Source organism: Aythya marila (assembly GCF_965140915.1).
Source record: "Aythya marila genome assembly, chromosome: 2".
Taxonomy (NCBI): Eukaryota; Metazoa; Chordata; class Aves; order Anseriformes; family Anatidae; genus Aythya; species Aythya marila.
The window spans coordinates 145,714,160-145,731,318 of record NC_139043.1 but is presented as its reverse complement, the minus strand read 5'-3'; the positions used below and the strand labels follow the sequence as shown (position 1 = coordinate 145,731,318).

The 17,159-nt window shown below is 48.7% G+C and overlaps 1 protein-coding gene across 13 annotated transcripts in view; it reads left to right on the top strand.

The window, feature by feature from the left end:
- MTSS1 (MTSS I-BAR domain containing 1) overlaps window positions 1-17,159 on the top strand; it is a 118,276-nt gene that overhangs the window by 67,006 nt on the left and 34,111 nt on the right. The gene's annotated exons all lie outside the window — the stretch shown is intronic.

The window sequence follows — 17,159 nt, the reverse complement described above, 5'->3', positions numbered from 1 at the left end:
CTCTGTGCTGGGAGCAGAAATTGGGGCTGGTTCCTCTGAACTTGGGTGCAGCTCGAGTGCCTGGTGCCTGCGCTGGAGCATGGATAACTCATGTGCCAAAGGAAAGTGAAAGAATTTTAGCGGTCCAGAGGTCATCAGCGTGTACGTGTGCTCTGGGAGTTTGCTGTTGCCACTGCTGTCTCAGCTATGGGGAGGAGGAAAATAACACTTTTCCTTTTCAAGAATTGCTTGTCAGGCTGTTGGGGGAAAAAGGAATTACTCTGGAGGTGGGGGAAGAGCCCCGAGTGTCAAAAAAAGCAGGTCACGCTCGCAGGTAATTTCCTGAGTAACTTCGAAAAATCTGTGTGTAGTGGAATGATGGTGAGGTTGGGCATTGCTTACTGCACAGGCAGCTTCCATCAGCTGTTCCAACTGCATCCTGGCACGGTAAAGCCAGCGGAGGGGTGGTTGGGCAGAAGATGAAGGTAGGCAGGGGTTCACACACCGCCACGCTGAAGCTGTTCCTGAAGATGCGAGACAAAGCTTTAAGAGTCTCTGCAGCAGCTGCAATAGAAACTGAAGAACGCTGTGGCTGGTGTAGCTGGAGAAAATGAAATACAGGATCACAGAATGGGTTGGGTTGGAAGGGACCTTAAAGATCACCCAGTTCCAACCCCCTGCCATGGGCAGGGACACCTCCCGCCAGCCCAGGTTGCCCAAAGCCCCATCCAGCCTGGCCTTGAGCACCTCCAGGGATGGGGCACCCACAGCTTCTCAGGGTATGTGTGAATTTTGAGGTCAGGGGCTCAAAATTTTGCAAATTGCATCCAGGCACGAGCTCCAGCTCTTCTCCCAGAGCTCTTGTTCATGGTGCCTCTTCTGGAAACACCACCCCCATTCCTTGGGGCATCTGGGATTTACCACGAGACCTCTCCTTCGATCCAGCGCTGACCTGAACTGACCCCGCTTCGCTTGCAAGGCAAAACAAAATTGCAGCTAGGGGACTATGGGTCTAGTAAGCAGATCCTGAACAAAATTGAAGGCTGTTAAAGTGTCTAATTGAATTATTGCACTACAGGGGCATAGTGACTCATAGTGAAGCTAATCACCTGCTGCTTTATCTCGACTGCAAAGAATAGATTGCTAGTTAAACATTTAAAGGTCACTGTCAGAAATTGTAATAGTGTTGCCTTTTTTTTTCCTCTCTCTGGGTGTTATGTCTGAAGGTAGCAGGGGAAATTGGGCAAGATGCTGTTTGAAGATCCATATTCTGAAGGTGAGGCTCAGCACACGCATCCTTCAAGCTCACGCTGTGCAGCTCGATGCATTCATTTATGAGAGAGGCCGTGCTGAAAAATGTTACCTTGGCTTTGCACAAACATCCTCGAAAACACCAACAGTTTGACGTTGGTCTTCTGTGGAGAATGAAATCTGAATCACAGGTATTTGGGGAGTGCCTTCGTGTTCAGAGGGAATTTCAGGAGTGAAACTGGAGCTCCAGTCCAGTTTGTTAATCTGGATTTAATATAGAATCATAGAATCATAGAATATCCTGAGTTGGAAGGGACCCTTAAGGATCATCAAGTCCAACTCTTGACACCGCACAGGTCTACCCAAAAGTTCAGACCATGTGCCTAAGTTCACAGTCCAATCTCTTCTTAAATTCAGACAGGCTCGGTGCAGTGACCACTTCCCTGGGGAGCCTGTTCCAGTGTGCAACCACCCTCTCTGTGAAGAACCCCCTCCTGACGTCCAGCCTAAATTTCCCCTGCCTCAGCTTAACCCCGTTCCCGCGGGTCCTGTCACTAGTGTTAATGGAGAAAAGGTCTCCTGCCTCTCGACACCCCCTTACGAGGAAGTTGTAGACTGTGATGAGGTCTCCCCTCAGCCTCCTCTTCTCCAGGCTGAACAGGCCCAGTGACCTCAGCCGTTCCTCGTACGTCTTCCCCTCAAGGCCTTTCACCATCTTCGTAGCCCTCCTCTGGACACTTTCCAACAGTTTCATGTCCTTTTTATACTGTGGTGCCCAGAACTGCACACAGTACTCGAGGTGAGGCCGCACCAGCGCAGAGTAGAGCGATATGTCCTTATCGGTCACTGAGCATCTCTTGGGAAGCAGGGTTGTTCTGCTCCTGGCAACTGAGAAGAGAGCAGACTTGTTGTTTTTTTTTCTAGAGTTAACTTGCCCATGAGGCTGAGCAGGGAAACCGTGTCACTTGGTCGGGACTGTCCTTCCTGCCCCTGCGGTCACCGGGGCGCTTGGCAGGAAGGTTTCATGGAGAGACGACCTGGCTCTTTGCCTGGCGGCTCCTCCCGTGCTCCCTGCTGTAGAAGAGCCGTCAGGGTTGACAGAGATGATGCTTTTTGCTTATCAAATACTGGACTCTGCTTAAATAGCTCTCCTCGGTGATTCACACTGCGTATATCCCGTGAGATTCACCTCTCTGAGTCACAGGGACAGGTGGTGTCCGTCTTGGCGGCTCTCTGGGAGGAGGCTTCTGGTGCTGGCGGAGGAGAACGTGAAGATAAAACAGCAGAAAACAATGCTGGAGCATCCAGACCTCCAGCTCTGGCTATCAGCACTGAATTATCGCCCCGATTTAAATATAGATTTTGCAGGAAGTTTGTAATATTTTCCACATATGGATGTTTTATGGCAGGAAACGTATCCTGCTATAAATGAGGTGGCCTATTTTAGAGACCGGTTTGAAGACCGTGTGTGTGACTGAAGCCTTCCAAAAGCTTTTCCTTTGGGGAGCGTTGGCTGCATTAAACTGATGGGACTGCTGGCGTCTTCCGAGCTTGACCATTTCCTTACCCTGGGAAGGGGTCGGTGATGATGACACGAGGGAGCACAGTGCAGGAACGGAGCATTTCCTCACAGCTGCTGAGATCCCAAACCTTGCTGGCCAATGGGCACGGAAATCTGAGCAGAGCTTTCCTCGGGGGAGAGGTGCAGGTTGCAGACGAGGTTTTGTGATCGAAAGGGGGAGAGCTGTGGTCTGACATCCCACAGGCTGCTGGGGGCTGCTCCGTGTTGATTTCCCTCCTTCCACCCATCTTTTTGGTGGGGTGTTCTCATGTCTGGTGGTTCTTCCTCTTACTAGGGTGGATCCTTGGATGCTCCAGTGACTTTTTCCAAGGCAACAGAGCTGCCTCTGGGAGATGTGAGTGCCACATAGTGACAGAAGGAGACAAAGGTCCCTGCTGCCCACAGGGACGGGCTGAAGGAAGGCAGTACCCTCTGGAAAAAGAGCTTCTGCAGAAAGATCCCTTCGCCTTTCTGCAAGCTCATGCCTGTCTGCTACTAACTTTCTCTCCCCTTTGCGAAAGGCAGGCGGACTTCAAAGGAGGCCGTGCCGCACCGCCTGCTGTGTGCACATTAAGCTGAAAGCAGAAATCTTCTCACGTTCCGTTCTTGGTTGGGAAAACGTCCCTGGGGATCCTCGCTCTCCTCCTGCCCGTTGTAGTTGCTGACTTGACTTGCAGGAGCTGCCTGCAGTTAGGGGAAGGGGGGAGGCACTGGATAGGTAATCGCTGGTGCTGATTTGTGCCTGTTTTGTGGCTTCAGTCACCTTCTTAAGCGCTGTGAAATAGGGTTCATTTTGTTTTCCTAGCAGGTAACTTGCCACATCTCTTCAGCTCAAGATGTTTCTTCATTATTTCATACCTCCATTTCCCCCTGGCTCCCGTACATTTTAACAAACCGGGCACAACGCGTTGTCAGCAGCTACACGGGCACTCCTTGCACGATTTGTCAGCCTCTGAAGGATTTGTAGTGCTTCCCACCTCCGCTGCTGCAGGATTGTGCCACATCTGGATAGTAAAAGAATACACGGCCCAGAATACAGCCCACGTGTGCCGCTGTTTCATCCCGTGCTGCCAGCCGAGGTGCCTTGTTCTTGCTTTATTGTAGCCTGCCCTGCGAGCCGTGCCTTTCACAGCCTTTTGATGCTTTTGGAAGCGGCCAGATTAACAAGACTAAATACTTTCTTTGGGCATTTTTTTCCTTCTTAACTACAGAAATCCTGCTTACATCAAGACCCAATTACACCGTACCAAAACCCAGCTCTTCGGGGGCTATCTTTCTAATTGTCTCATTTATTCTCCCTACTTTAAACAAACGGCTAACAAAATCGAGGCTGGAGCCTATTTGCGGGCGGCTGCATCGAAAACGGATTGCAGCTGGCCAGATTAAACGTGGCAATTATGTGTTGTTTTTTTTTACTGAAGGCATGCCCTTGAGTTCGCTCGGGATGAGTGACAGCGCCGGTGCCTCCGAAGACAAATTCCGAGCTAATCGGCGCCCGCCCGAGTGCTGCATTGCAGTTCTGGGCAGCTTACGTCACGAGCAGACGCTCCGGCAGCTGAAATGCTCCTCGGGAGCCTGGGGAAAGCGTGGCTCGAGTGCCGTGGAGCGACACAGCTCGTCACCTGTGGTTTCAGGGCATCTTTTTACCCCGTGCCTCGTGCTCCCCGCACAGCACAGGCTTTGTCAGCTGCTCGCAGTTCGTCTCAGAGCCGCGTAGAAAGCTGCAAGTGGTTCTGTCCTTATAGGATTTTGGTTTGGAGGGGTTTTTAATCCTCTTTTTTGTGTCTGTGTATACTTAGACTTGCACGTACCGAGCTTTTCCACCGTTTGAACCTGGTTGCTTGGATCAGCAGCCGGCCTTGCCTCACTCTTCAAGGGGTGGAAGGGGCGCAGCCGGCCCCAGTGTCGGCACCGTGTGTGCCTGGCTCTGCTGGCAGGCACTTCGCATCCATTTTGCCACAGATCAACTGGCTTGGCAACCTGCAGATGTTGAAAGCGTTGGGTACTGATGCTTGAAATAGAAAAGGACTCCGAAGAGGGTGTGGGACGGGAGGAAATAAATCAGGAGCTGCTGTTGGAGGTCTATTAAGACTGATGATACGTCACGCTCGCCGGAGCGTAACTTCAGGAACTGACCATGTTAAAAATGAGCACATTAAATTAAAAAAAAGGTTGAAAATCATCCTTGTATCATGTTATTAAGGCTCGTTTTCACATCTGACCTGCTGCGGTACCAAAGTTAGTTACTAGGCCAATGTTCCGCTGGTGGCTGGTACAGGTCAAGTCTCTCCGGTACAGGTTGTGCCTGGCCTAGAAATGATGTGAAAAACCTGTGTGCATTTTTCTTTTTAACTGCAGTTTTGAATTTGCAGAGGTTTTGGCTTACATTGGGTCTAGGATGGCCAGGAAAAGGACAGGCTTTGAGGAGCAAGAGCAGGATCTCATCGTTCAACCGCCCCTCAAGAGCTGCCTGCGCTTCACTCGGGGGCAAAATGATGTGAGGAGCTTTTCCCTCTTTTAGGGAGCTCCCCTTAAATAAAATCCATTAATTCCTTCTCAGTGCAGGCTTTGAGAAACACGGCTCGGGAAGCTGCCTCAGTGCATCGCCACCTGCCAGGGGAAGGCAGGCAGCTCGGTAACTGCCTCGCTCATTTTCAGAGCCCTTTCTCTCCAGACCGTATTTCTCGCTGCCTTCCAAGATTTCTGCCTTTCAGCCTGGGCCAGGGCTGAGCACGGTGGGGAGCAGCAGATGGATCTGAGTCAAGCTTATGCTTGGGGATTTGGGACCAGAGCCCAGGTCTCCAAGCTTCCAAACCCTGGGCACTCTCACAGCAGTTAGCGAAGGAAAGGCTCGTCGTCTCTCTAGCTTGATTTTTTCACAAGGCCTGTTTATTACGAAGGGCTCTTGAGAAGAACACGTGGCGAGTTGACTTTCTGTTGGGTGTTGCAAGGCTTTTCTTCCCCAACGTGTCACAAAATGTCACAAACGGGGGATTTCTCAAATTAACCACGTGCAGGTTTGTGCGTGTGATTGCAATTCATGAGCAAACCGTCCCTCGTGTTGACCATCGTCAGGAGAAGAGGTGGGTGAAGCGATGGAGGGAAGAGAAACCTTTTGTGTAACCACACCACTGAAATGTGGGAACGCAGTGTGGGAATACAGGTTACACGGTGCTAAATCGAGGTGGTCTCTGGGGGCAGTAGTTAATAAATTCCGAATAGGAGGTGACCCTTTCTGAGCACCTTCCTCTAAACTTTAATTTATATGCTAGCCCTGCGCATTACGGTGCTCAAAGCCCAGGTCAGAGATCCTCCATCCAGCTTTGACAGTTCCTTTTGTCTTTAATAGCCAAATTAATAGCAAATAGATCGCAGCCAACCGTGAGTTGTAGGTGAGGGTTGATGAGGTCTGCTGGGGAGAACAAGGGAGCATCCGAGCGTGCGAGGAGCTCGGCAGCTTAGATGGATTTCCTGCAGTACCAGAAATGTCAAATGACCAGCTGCATGGTTCTGTGCTCTCAGGCTCAAATCAGCTTAACCTTAAAGCACCGTGAATTCATTTTTTGAGAAGCCGTGAGAAATACAGAAAAAAATAAGCGTGCATAGGTGCATCTGAAAATGTTCATGCTTGAGCTGGCTGCTTTTTGCAAGTGACCTTTAATTGGGTTTGTGTCATTTTGAAAATACCACCATGTCATTTCTTTCCAAATTGGGGTGTGACAGGGCTGTTTGATGTGCCGAAGGTGCATGTTTGAATTCCTTTGGTATCAAAGCTGTTATTTGATGAGACAAATAAACGCTTTCCATGTGAATTTACGGTGTTACGTGGAGCAAGCAGTGTCAGGGGGGTGCAGCCTCTCAACAGATGCATGGAAAAATGTAGTTTTGAACTGCTGCAACAGTGAAATCTGGACTTTAGGTAAGGAAAACAGTTTTGACAGTGGCACTAGTCAGCAACTGTAAGAGGAGCCCAGGTATCTCATCGCATAGTGATGCTCAGAGCCAGACTGGACAAGCTCCCAGGAACCTCCTCGAAGCTGGCCTCATCTTGAGCAGACCACACAACCTCCTGAGCTCCTTCCCAGCCTGAGCTGGTGTTTGTTTCTGTGTTTTATTTCTCATGAGATGCTGCAGGACAGTAAACCCAACACTTTGCACCAGTATTTGGAAGGGAGCAGCTCGGACCCACAGGCTTTTCTCCGGCGGAATCCCCTCCTGCTCCTCTCCGAGCTGCTGCAGCATGGGGAGAGGCACAAAAGGTGCTTTGTGCTGCGGCGAGGCAAAGGCTAAAGAGATTGACAAGCAGCGCTGCAAAGCAACTTTTGTGGGCGCAGGATGGCTCCTGCTCCCCTTTCAAGGCTTAAATTTCAGGATTTGCAAAGACTTGTTCTTAATTTGTCTTTGTTTTCCTTCTGTCTCTTGATTTTAGTCTCTTCCATTGTCTCAGACCTGGATTTCCTGAAGCTTCTTGCAGTTGTTCTTCCCGAGGGAGGTTTGGTGATCCTTTAAACCTTGCCCTCCTCGCACACGTGTCACAGACCTGGTGTGCACTGCGTGTGCGTGCATTGTAGCAGGGACGTGCAGCAAAATTATGTGCATCTGCTGTCCCAGCAGTCAGGGACCAGCTCCCTAAAGTCCAGCAGGGCCTCTTCAGAAGAAGAAATCCAGTTGCTCTGTCCTCACAGAAAGAGATAAGCACGTGCCTGGCATTTGCATGCCAATCAGCAGTGCAGAGTGTCGTGCTGCACGCCAGAATGCCGTGCTTGTAGCGCCCAACAACTTTGCAGCTTCATTTGATCTTTTCTACGAGAAGTGCTTGTTTCTTTCAGTGAATCAAAGAACTCGTGAAGCTTTTCTCCTGCTGCACTCTTCATGGTTTAAGCAGGCACGCTTCAGGTTCAGCGTGACAGCTCGGGTTGTTTGGAAGGATTTGGGGGATAAGCAGGAGTTTGCCTGCAGAGCACAGGAATCTGTGCATGTGAAGCAGCCAAAGATCCAGGGAGCGTGGTGCTGTGTTTGTCAGCTGTCGGACCTGAGCTGCGTGCAGCCTGGTATGCGTGTGGAGCTTGCAAGTAAAGGAGAAAATGCCAATACCTTCTCTACACTCAAAATTTAGTCTTTGCTCTGTCTTTCTGAGTGTGTGTTTATTGAGTGCACGGCCACAATTGCAGAGTTCTGGCCTCTCTGCTTGGAGATGACCATCCTCATTTCGCTTTCTGTAACAGGTGGCATATTTCCACCCCCCTTCTGTTTTTCTTTTCGAGCAAGTTCAGTGTTGTGTGTCAAATTCCTTCATACTGTGGGCTTAAGCAGCCAGCTGGTGTCAGGCCCATGCGGTGATCCTCTCCCCTGTTTTTGTGAAAACTCATTATTATCAGTGTAAGGTTGGTGAAGCTGAAGTTGGAAATAAGCAGGATGCTGCCAAAAATAAAAGGGCAGATCAGCGAGGACAAAACTGAACTGTTTGGGGATTGACACGATGAACGGCACAACAACTGTCTTTAGATACAGCACTGGGCAAAACGAGCTTGGGGGGAATCTGGGTGATTGCAAACAGCAGGGCCTTGGACTCGTGTCCTTTCATCATCTGCCATTCAGTTAAAGTGATGGGCAGGTTCTCCACGTTTTGACTTGTCTTCTCAGTTTTAGGGGAGCAGTCTGGAAAGATGGTGGGTTTGTAACCTCCAGTCTTCCACCAGGCAGTGTTGAAATGAGCTTGGATAAATAAATCTGTGAGTAAACCATGAGGGATGAAGTTGATTCAGGAACATCTTCTTGAACTGATCATTTCTTAAGGCAGCTTTACGTGATTTTGGCCTCCCTGCCTCCCTCTGTGATCCTCCCCTCCAAGCCGTGCTCCGCTGGAAGAAGTGACAGCAGTGTAAAAATAGCACTGCCTTGCTCTGCAGATCTGCTTGCTGTGGGGTTTCAGTTAGATCTGCTGACTTGGATTTAAAAATATTTATTTTTTTCTTCTGCTTTTTGCACCTGCTCGTCCCGGTCGCACTGGATTTTGTGTTTTGGAGGCAGCAGCTGTTTGGCTGTAGCTGGAATAAATCCTTGCTGGGCTGCCATCAGCAGCACAGGTGGTTGGGAGACCCGAGCGAAGGAGCTTTTGACTTCTGTAGCTAGAGGTGTCTGCCAGGCTGACAGCTCAGCTCCAAGTGAAGAAAATACCTGTCGGAAGTGAAGAAATACCTGTCAGCTCCTCGCGGCCTCGGTGGAGGCTGCAGGTTCAGAAGCAGAGCACGCGTGATGCTGAGCGTGTGGTGCAGTTGCACTTGGTGTTCCAGCCCGTTTGCTGTAAGTGTATTATCCCTTCCCCTCATTGAATGTTGCTGCAGTCTAATCAGATTACGTTGCAGTTCATAGCTTCGCCCAGACGAAATAAAGAGCCGGGCTTCAGAAGAACACAGGGGTTTTGAATTACTGCCTTCTTCACGCGTCGCGCTGACATTAAATGTGCATTTAGAGTCGGATTCACGAAGGTGCTGAGATCAATGGGTCTGGCTATCTGAAAGGTTTGAACCGAGCCTTCATCTTCTGGCCATCTAGAGCACACAGTGAACATCTTGCTGGGTGCAGCCAGCCGAGCATCCCTGCCTCTTTTCCTCAGACCCGGCCCAGCCTGTGCCTCGGGTCCGGCTGCTGCCAGCAAAATGAGAACGAAACAGCACACGGGCTTGGCCTCGTGCTCTTCAGCAGCTTCAGGAATCCCCTTTTCATTATAAAGAGGCCTTTTTATTAGCACACATGTTTTTTTGGAGGGAGTTTGAGGTCGATGACTCACGTTGCCTGCCTCCATGAGCCGTTAGTGGGTGTAGCGTTTGGCATAACGCCGCCGGGTCTGCTCAGGGTAAGGCTGTTAGATGGATCACAGAATCACAGAATTTCTAGGTTGGAAGACACCTCAAGATCATCGAGTCCAACCTCTGACCTAACGCTAGCAGTCCCCACTAAACCATATCCCTAAGCTCTACGTCTAAACGTCTTTTGAAGACTTCCAGGGATGGTGACTCCACCACTTCCCTGGGCAGCCTGTTCCAATGCCTAACAACCCTTTCAGTGAAGAAGTTCTTCCTAACATCTAACCTAAAACTCCCCTGGCTCAACTTAAGCCCATTCCCCCTCGTCCTGTCACCAGGCACGTGGGAGAACAGACCAACCCCCACCTCGCTACAGCCTCCCTTGAGGTACCTATAGAGAGCGATAAGGTCGCCCCGAGCCTCCTCTTCTCCAGGCTGAACAAGCCCAGCTCCCTCAGCCGCTCCTCGTAGGACTTGTTCTCCAGGCCCCTCACCAGCTTCGTCGCCCTTCTCTGGACTCGCTCAAGCACCTCGATGTCCTTCTTGTAGCGAGGGGCCCAAAACTGAACACAGTACTCGAGGTGCGGCCTCACCAGAGCTGAGTACAGGGGGACGATCACCTCCCTAGCCCTGCTGGTCACACTGTTCCTGATACAAGCCAGGATGCCGTTGGCCTTCTTGGCCACCTGAGCACACTGCTGGCTCATATTCAGCCGACTATCCACCATCACTCCCAGGTCCTTCTCTGCCTGGCAGCTCTCCAACCACTCATCTCCCAGCCTGTAGCTCTGCTTGGGGTTATTGCGCCCCAGGTGCAGGACCCGGCACTTGGCCTTGTTGAACTTCATGCAGTTGACCTCAGCCCATCGGTGCAGCCTATCCAGATCCTCCTGCAGAGCTTTCCTACCCTCAAGCAGATCGACACATGCACCTAACTTGGTTGTAGATGTTCACAAGGTGTTTCAGAAATGGGACTGACTGTACGTTAGAAAAGAAATGGGGAAAAGGTACGGACAATAACAGTGGCCACAGCTTCGTTGTGAATACAGATGCTGACTAGGCCCTCTAGTTTTCAATAAGGAATTCATTTGTATTCCAAAATATAAATGTAAATAATAGTCCTTGGAAAACACAAGTCACAGAATCACAGAATTTCTAGGTTGGAAGAGACCTCAAGATCATCGAGTCCAATCTCTGACCTAACTCTAGCAGTCCCCACTAAACCATATCCCTAAGCTCTACATCTAAACGTCTTTTAAAGACTTCCAGGGATGGTGACTCCACCACTGTGATATGCCTTTCTTAAAATTGGAGGGCAACACATGAGCTTCTCTGCGTGCCTTGAAGGCTGACTGAACCCAAATTGACTGAAGATGATAGCAGGGCTGGTTTGTGACCGTATCTAACGTGCCTGATGGACTGAGAAGAGCCTGTGCAATGAACTCTGTGTGCATGGCTGCAGTGCTGACCCTGCTTGTGTAATGGCAGCCCTTGTGTTAACTCCCATGGGGCTGGGCTTTGCCCTCTGTGCCCTGCTAGGAGAACAGCTGGAGCAGGCAGAAATGCTGCTGAGCAGAAGAAAAAGCTAGATCAGAAGAAGTCACAAGAGCTTTCGTGCACATCCTTTAATGTACTGGTTGGAACATGGGCATGGGCTGTTCTCAGGACTTCCTAAAACTGGTGGTTGCTGTGTGCGAGGGATATTCCTTTTGCCTTAGTTTGTTCTGTACTGCCTCAGGCTGCTTCTTTCTCCTTTAAAATCGATGCAAATGCAATTTAAGATCCTGCTAGTCTCATCCGTGAACAAATGCTAGTGTCTTCTGCAAGAGAGAAAATAAACCACCTCATAGATTCTCTTCTCAGGAACATCTGGGCTGTGTGGACTTCTAGCTAACGTGACAAGTTCCTATCAGGCTTCTATAAATAGCTTTTCCAAGTGGCATACCCAAAAGAGCACTCTAGAGAAGCCTGCAAAACACTGCAAGCAGTCTTTTCCTTGCAGTGACAATGACAGGGCTGTGGTACATGACAATGATCTGCCACAGCTTTTCACTGTTATTAAATTCGGTTACTCCTATTAAAATCACGAGGTGACTTTGACCTTGAGTCTACAGTTGTAGATCCAGTCTACTCTGAAATAGGTCTGAATTGAAGCTTTTTTTTTTTGAAATACTCCAGGAAATGATTTTTTTTTTTTTTAAGCTGGTTTTGAGCTGCAACCTTCAAGACTTTGCCAAGTGCTGCTCAGAAAGGCTTTTAGTTGTAGGAATAAAGGTGTCCTGTTTTCTTTTCCTGCATGGCAGATGCTGAACAGCATCACCCCGTTGTCTGCAGTTCTTGGTCCGTTTTTCCAGCTTAAAAGCTTTACCTGGAAGCCACTGACTCACTGAAACATGAAGTGCTACCATAGCTCCCATTTTAGGTTTCTGTCCCGGTGATGCTGCTTACAACCCCCGTGCTGATCACTTCTAGGCAAAAGCCCTCCTTTTTTTTCCCTGTCTGCTGTGACACCCTGGCACCGATCCCATCATCCTTGCGTTTCATCGGGGCATCTGCATAAACAGTTGTGCGAGATCAAGGTCCATGCCCTCTGCAATCAGTGATGGGAACTGCTTGCTCTTCTAACAGCGTGAGTTTGTATAAGGGTTGAGTAATGACCATTAGCTTGAATGTCCTACTGTTAGTCTTCCTGTCATAGCCTCTGTGTTCGGAGCTGTATTTAATAATCTCGCCTCTGCTCAGCTCCTGCTTTAATCTTAACGGAAGCCTCTTCTGATAACATTGAAATGGCAAAAGTATTACACCCGCTTTTCATCATTCTCCCCTTTTTGGACAAGAGGGAGGAGGCTGGCACATTTGGACTGTGCCCTGGAAGATAAAGATGAGCTGGTTAGTAAGTTGGAGCCTTAAAGGCGCTTCCTGAAAGGCAGTCATCTTGTGAGCCTGCTGGGGCTGCTCGGCAGTGAAGCCAGAGGAGGAAGATAAGAGGTCAATTGTAGGGAGTTGTTTGGCGTACACAGAGGCTGTGCAGTCGTACAGCTGCACATTTCATCAAATAGTCATTTCCTTGATCTATGATCATTATTAAGTACAAACATAATGATTCTAATAAAACAATTGAGTCTCTTCGCTGCAGTCTCTCCCTGTTGTCTCTCTGCAACGTTGAATGACAAGCACGCGTCAAAGAAAATCATTTATGCCATTATAGTGGCCTCATTGTAGTGCCGTGGTCCACAGGCTTTCGCTTAATTATCTTACATGAAGACGGTTTTTGGTCTTTCACAGGCTTAGGCAGGAGTAGGAAAAACAGGGAAAGTGAGAGCAAAAGCATGTTTGCCTGGCAGAGCTGCCTTTTACTTAAGAGAAACGTCTGATGTTATCACCCACTTTCTGATCGCATTTGGCAGGAGCGTTTTGTTAAGCCACTCTCTCTGAGTGGGAAACCTGATGAATACGGCTCTAGTCTCCAGTTTCAAAGTATTGCTTTACACCATTCCCAAGCATTGTTTGCCTTAATGGATGAGTTATTGTAGATGTCAGAGAAGCAGATAATTCATAGCCTCATTTTATAAACAGAGAGCCCAAAGCACGGTAATTTCACTTGAATAGCTGCAGGGCAGTGAATAAAGCCCAGGTCACCCACCCAGCATACTTACTTGATGAAAAGTCTGCTAATCTGGCCTCTGTGTTTATCTTCAGGAAATTGTAACTACTGGAAAACGTTGTGAATTTTTGCCAGGGACCTGCCTGTAAGCAGCTGTACTCATAGCCCACTCCTGATGGCAGTGCTGTTCCAGGTGCTCTGCTGGCCACTAGGTCTGCGTTGATAACACGGGGTATCTCTGCTGGGCTTGCTGCCTATTTCATGGCTGTATCCTTGAGCAAGTGGGCAGTTGGTCACTGCTGAACCCATTTTTTAAGATAAGCCATGAAGGAGTTTGGAGGCTGGGTCAGGTTTCTTACAGCTCTGGCAATGAACATCTTACTGCATTCTGAGAACTCTCTTGTCTTGTACGTGAATACCAAGCTGCACATCCAATATAAGGACTTGTGCACACTATAATGCTGCTTGTAAGGTCAGTCTCCATTTGTAGAGTGTGCGGGTTGGCAACCCTTTCATTCTGCGAGTTAACCACCACTGTAAAAGCCAGGTGATAATCTATAGAAAGCATATGTTACCCGCGCTCACCCCGGCTGTCTGGCTGGAACTGAGTAAAAGCAGCCAGTCCAAACTACCCTCCCTCATTACGTTTGGACATTTCCAAACTGCTGCTGTGGTACAAAATGGTTTCCTTCTGCCAGTTACGTAGGCAGCCGATCCTAGCCCTCAGAAAACGGGAGCATCGGTGCCGTGTGGGCTGAGATAAATAAACCCTGTGCACTGCACGGGATCCTGCACGGGCGGCTCAACGCTGCAGCAGTGGGCCCGACGCTCGGCCGGAATACATCATGGTGTGGCGACAGGCCTGCACTTCCCATTTTTTGCCTTCTCAGGAAACATTTTAATTCCTTGCAGATAACAGGGTTGGGAACAGTGAGGTAAAGCCCTGTGTAACTGCGGTGCTGCTGGCATGCAGCAGCGGAGCGGTGGGTTTCGGGAGGTGGGCCTGTACTGCCCTTCCTTCGGTCTAGGGGCTGATTTTTAACAAGGGACTGTTTGAAGCCCCCCAGAACACAATGTTTAGTTATATTTGAGAAGATGAGACTTTGAAAGGCTGCTGCTGCTGTTTTGGGACTCAGAAACCTTGCCAGAGGTGATCTGAGGGCCCTGAGCTGTCGCACCTGTGGAGGTGCAGGGACACCTGGACATGGTTCCTGCCTCTGTGGATCCAAAGAGTGCCTACATTGAAACCTCCCTTGCCAAGGTTTCTATCTCCTACACTTAAATAGACTCTGGGAACACTGAACATTAGCTTTCAAATGGGAATTGGAAGCACACAGTGCCTCGGTGCAGCCCCATTCCCCAGTGCTGTGGCTTTCAGGGCGCCTGCCCCTGCCGTGGCTGGCTTTGCGCCGTGCCCATGAGCTGCCTGTCGCCGTGTGAGGTGGCAGCAGGCTGCGAAGGAGACGGCCGCGAGGAATAAAGACAAAGCTCGCTACTGTCTGCCTCGAACAGCATCGCAATTGTTGTGGCAAGAGCCTGCATGAGAACTAACTGGTCCCGTAGCAGGAGGAGCACAGGGGGTGGCTGGGAAGCCTCTACAAGGGGACGCGCCTTCTCTGCAAGACTTATTCTGATAATTTGCAGGACTGCAGAAACCTCATTTCCAGGATGGCCAAACACGGTTTGTTTTTTCATGGAATCACAGAATTATTTAGGCTGGAGGCCACCTTAAAAATTGTCTGGTTCCAACCCCATGCCATGGGCAGGGACACCTCCCACCAACCCAGGTTACCCAAAGCCCCATCCAGCCTGGCCTTGAACACCTCCAGGGATGGGGCATCCACTGATTCTCTGAGCAACCTGTGCCAGGGCCTCACCACCCTCTGAGTGAAGAATTTCTTCCATATACCTAATCTAAATCTACCCTCTTTAAGTTTAAAACCGTTCTCCCTTGTTCTGTCCCTCTCTGCCCATGTTTTCTGTTCATTTTTTAGCACTCTTGATTGTAACCAATAGCGGTTTTTGCAGAGGAACAGCAATCCTTTGTTTTCGTAGCCATTTCTAGCAATCATGCTCCCCAAGGCTGCTTTCAGGCAAGTTGAGCTCGTGATGTAGGTACTGTTCAGGAGGGATTTACGCTGTGCACGGCACACCGAGCAGCACCCCTGGCAGCAAATGCTTGGTGAGAGCTGGTGCTTTGTGAGTTCAGATCACCTCACTTATCCTCTTCGGCGCTGGCTGATTCCCTGTAAGCCTCCTCACGGGATGTTGAAAGCAGGTGATGTTAAAACAGAGCCTTGCCACCCCCATCCCACTCCCCTTGCCTGCTGCTGGGTGCTCAGTGACCCAGCTGGGTGCCGGCTCTGCCCTCCCAACCATCCCAATGGCACAGCTCATTCCCTCTGCCATGTCACTTCCTAAATCCATTTTCTGCACCACCTTGTTTCCAAACAGAGCATCAAAGCTCTTCAAATCTGTTCTTAGCATTTTCCTTCATTTTTTTAGAGTCGTTTTTATTCATGGAATAAAATTGCCATCTTAAATTTCCATGCTTTTGTAAACACTTACGGATAATATGAAGTTTGAAAAGCTGGGAAGAACCAGTAACCCCCCTCTTCCCAATCAGAGGACTTTTTTCTATTAAATAACCTTTTTCCTCCAGGCTCTAGTTGTTCTTTTATTTCTTTAACGAGCAAATATAGAGACCTAATTCTGCATAGCCGTATTGCTGACCTTGCCCATCCATCTGTACTACTTGTTGAGTGGATATATTTATACGTTGGGTACTGGTGGTTCAGTTCAAATTTTGTTATTTTGCAGTTCCATATTAATAGTAACTGACCCTTGCTTCCTAGTGCCTAAAACACATGGTGCCTGATTTCCTATTTATTGTTCTAAAATGACTCTTCCTTGTTTCATACATTGTGCGTAGGAAAGCCCTGTTAAATAACCATTGTCAGTCTTTAAAATTGAAGGGTTTCAGCAAGTTTTTCAACGTGACTTTTGCTTGAACTTGACTGACCATTGCTCTACCGATGGCTCTGGAAGTTTCTGGTTCATTCTCCTCCGTCTCTGCTGCCGTTTTGCCTAGTTAGCCTCCAAGTGACTTTTATTTCCTTCTCTTTCCCAGAAGCCTGTCTTTCAGGACAGAGATATGCTTTTTGCTGGGGACATTAGCCTGTTCCTGCTGTTGCTCTCTCTCCATTTTTCCTCTCCCCATCTTCTGTGCTGCTTTTTGGGTTGCCACAGTCCATGGCAGCTCGTGCAGCATCACTGGAAGAGATGGCTGTGGAGCCAGGCTGGGTCCTGATGCTTTCCTCAGCCTCCCGCACACAGCGAGGCTGCGGCTCTTCCGTGTTCCCAAAGAAGATTTCAAAAGCTCCTTATGAAAACACGAGTAACAGGGCAAGTGACAAAAGATTTTCTGTTTATCTTTTAGGACAATGGAAAATACCAAATAGCCACAATTTGTTCCAGTCAGTGTCTTTGTTCCAGAGCCATTTTGTGGGCACAAGATTTAGTTCTGTAGGAATGCAGGAAGATGGGGACTTCTGTTTTGACGCTTACAAAAATAAATAAAATGATTAACGTTATCAAGTTTCTCCACTAGAAAAATATTTCTTACTTGTGCAGTACCAAATTTAGCAATAAAAAACAAAACAAAACAAAACAAAACAAAAGACAAAACCTTAAGATATTTTCCTGTATGTTACAGCCTAAGGTTATTTTAGTAATCAAATGAGCTTTCAAAGTAGATGATGAGACCTTAACCATTCCAGAGAATATTACAATTTGGAAAAACTTTGTGCAAATGTTGATGTTTGTACCCGGAGAGTAATAGATTTGTTTTTTCAAATGGGAACTAAGCAATTATCAAAACTAATGCTAACCAAACCAAAATAACACTGAAATTTAAGATGCTGATCAACGTTGGCAGTGCAGAGGGAAATGGAGGGAT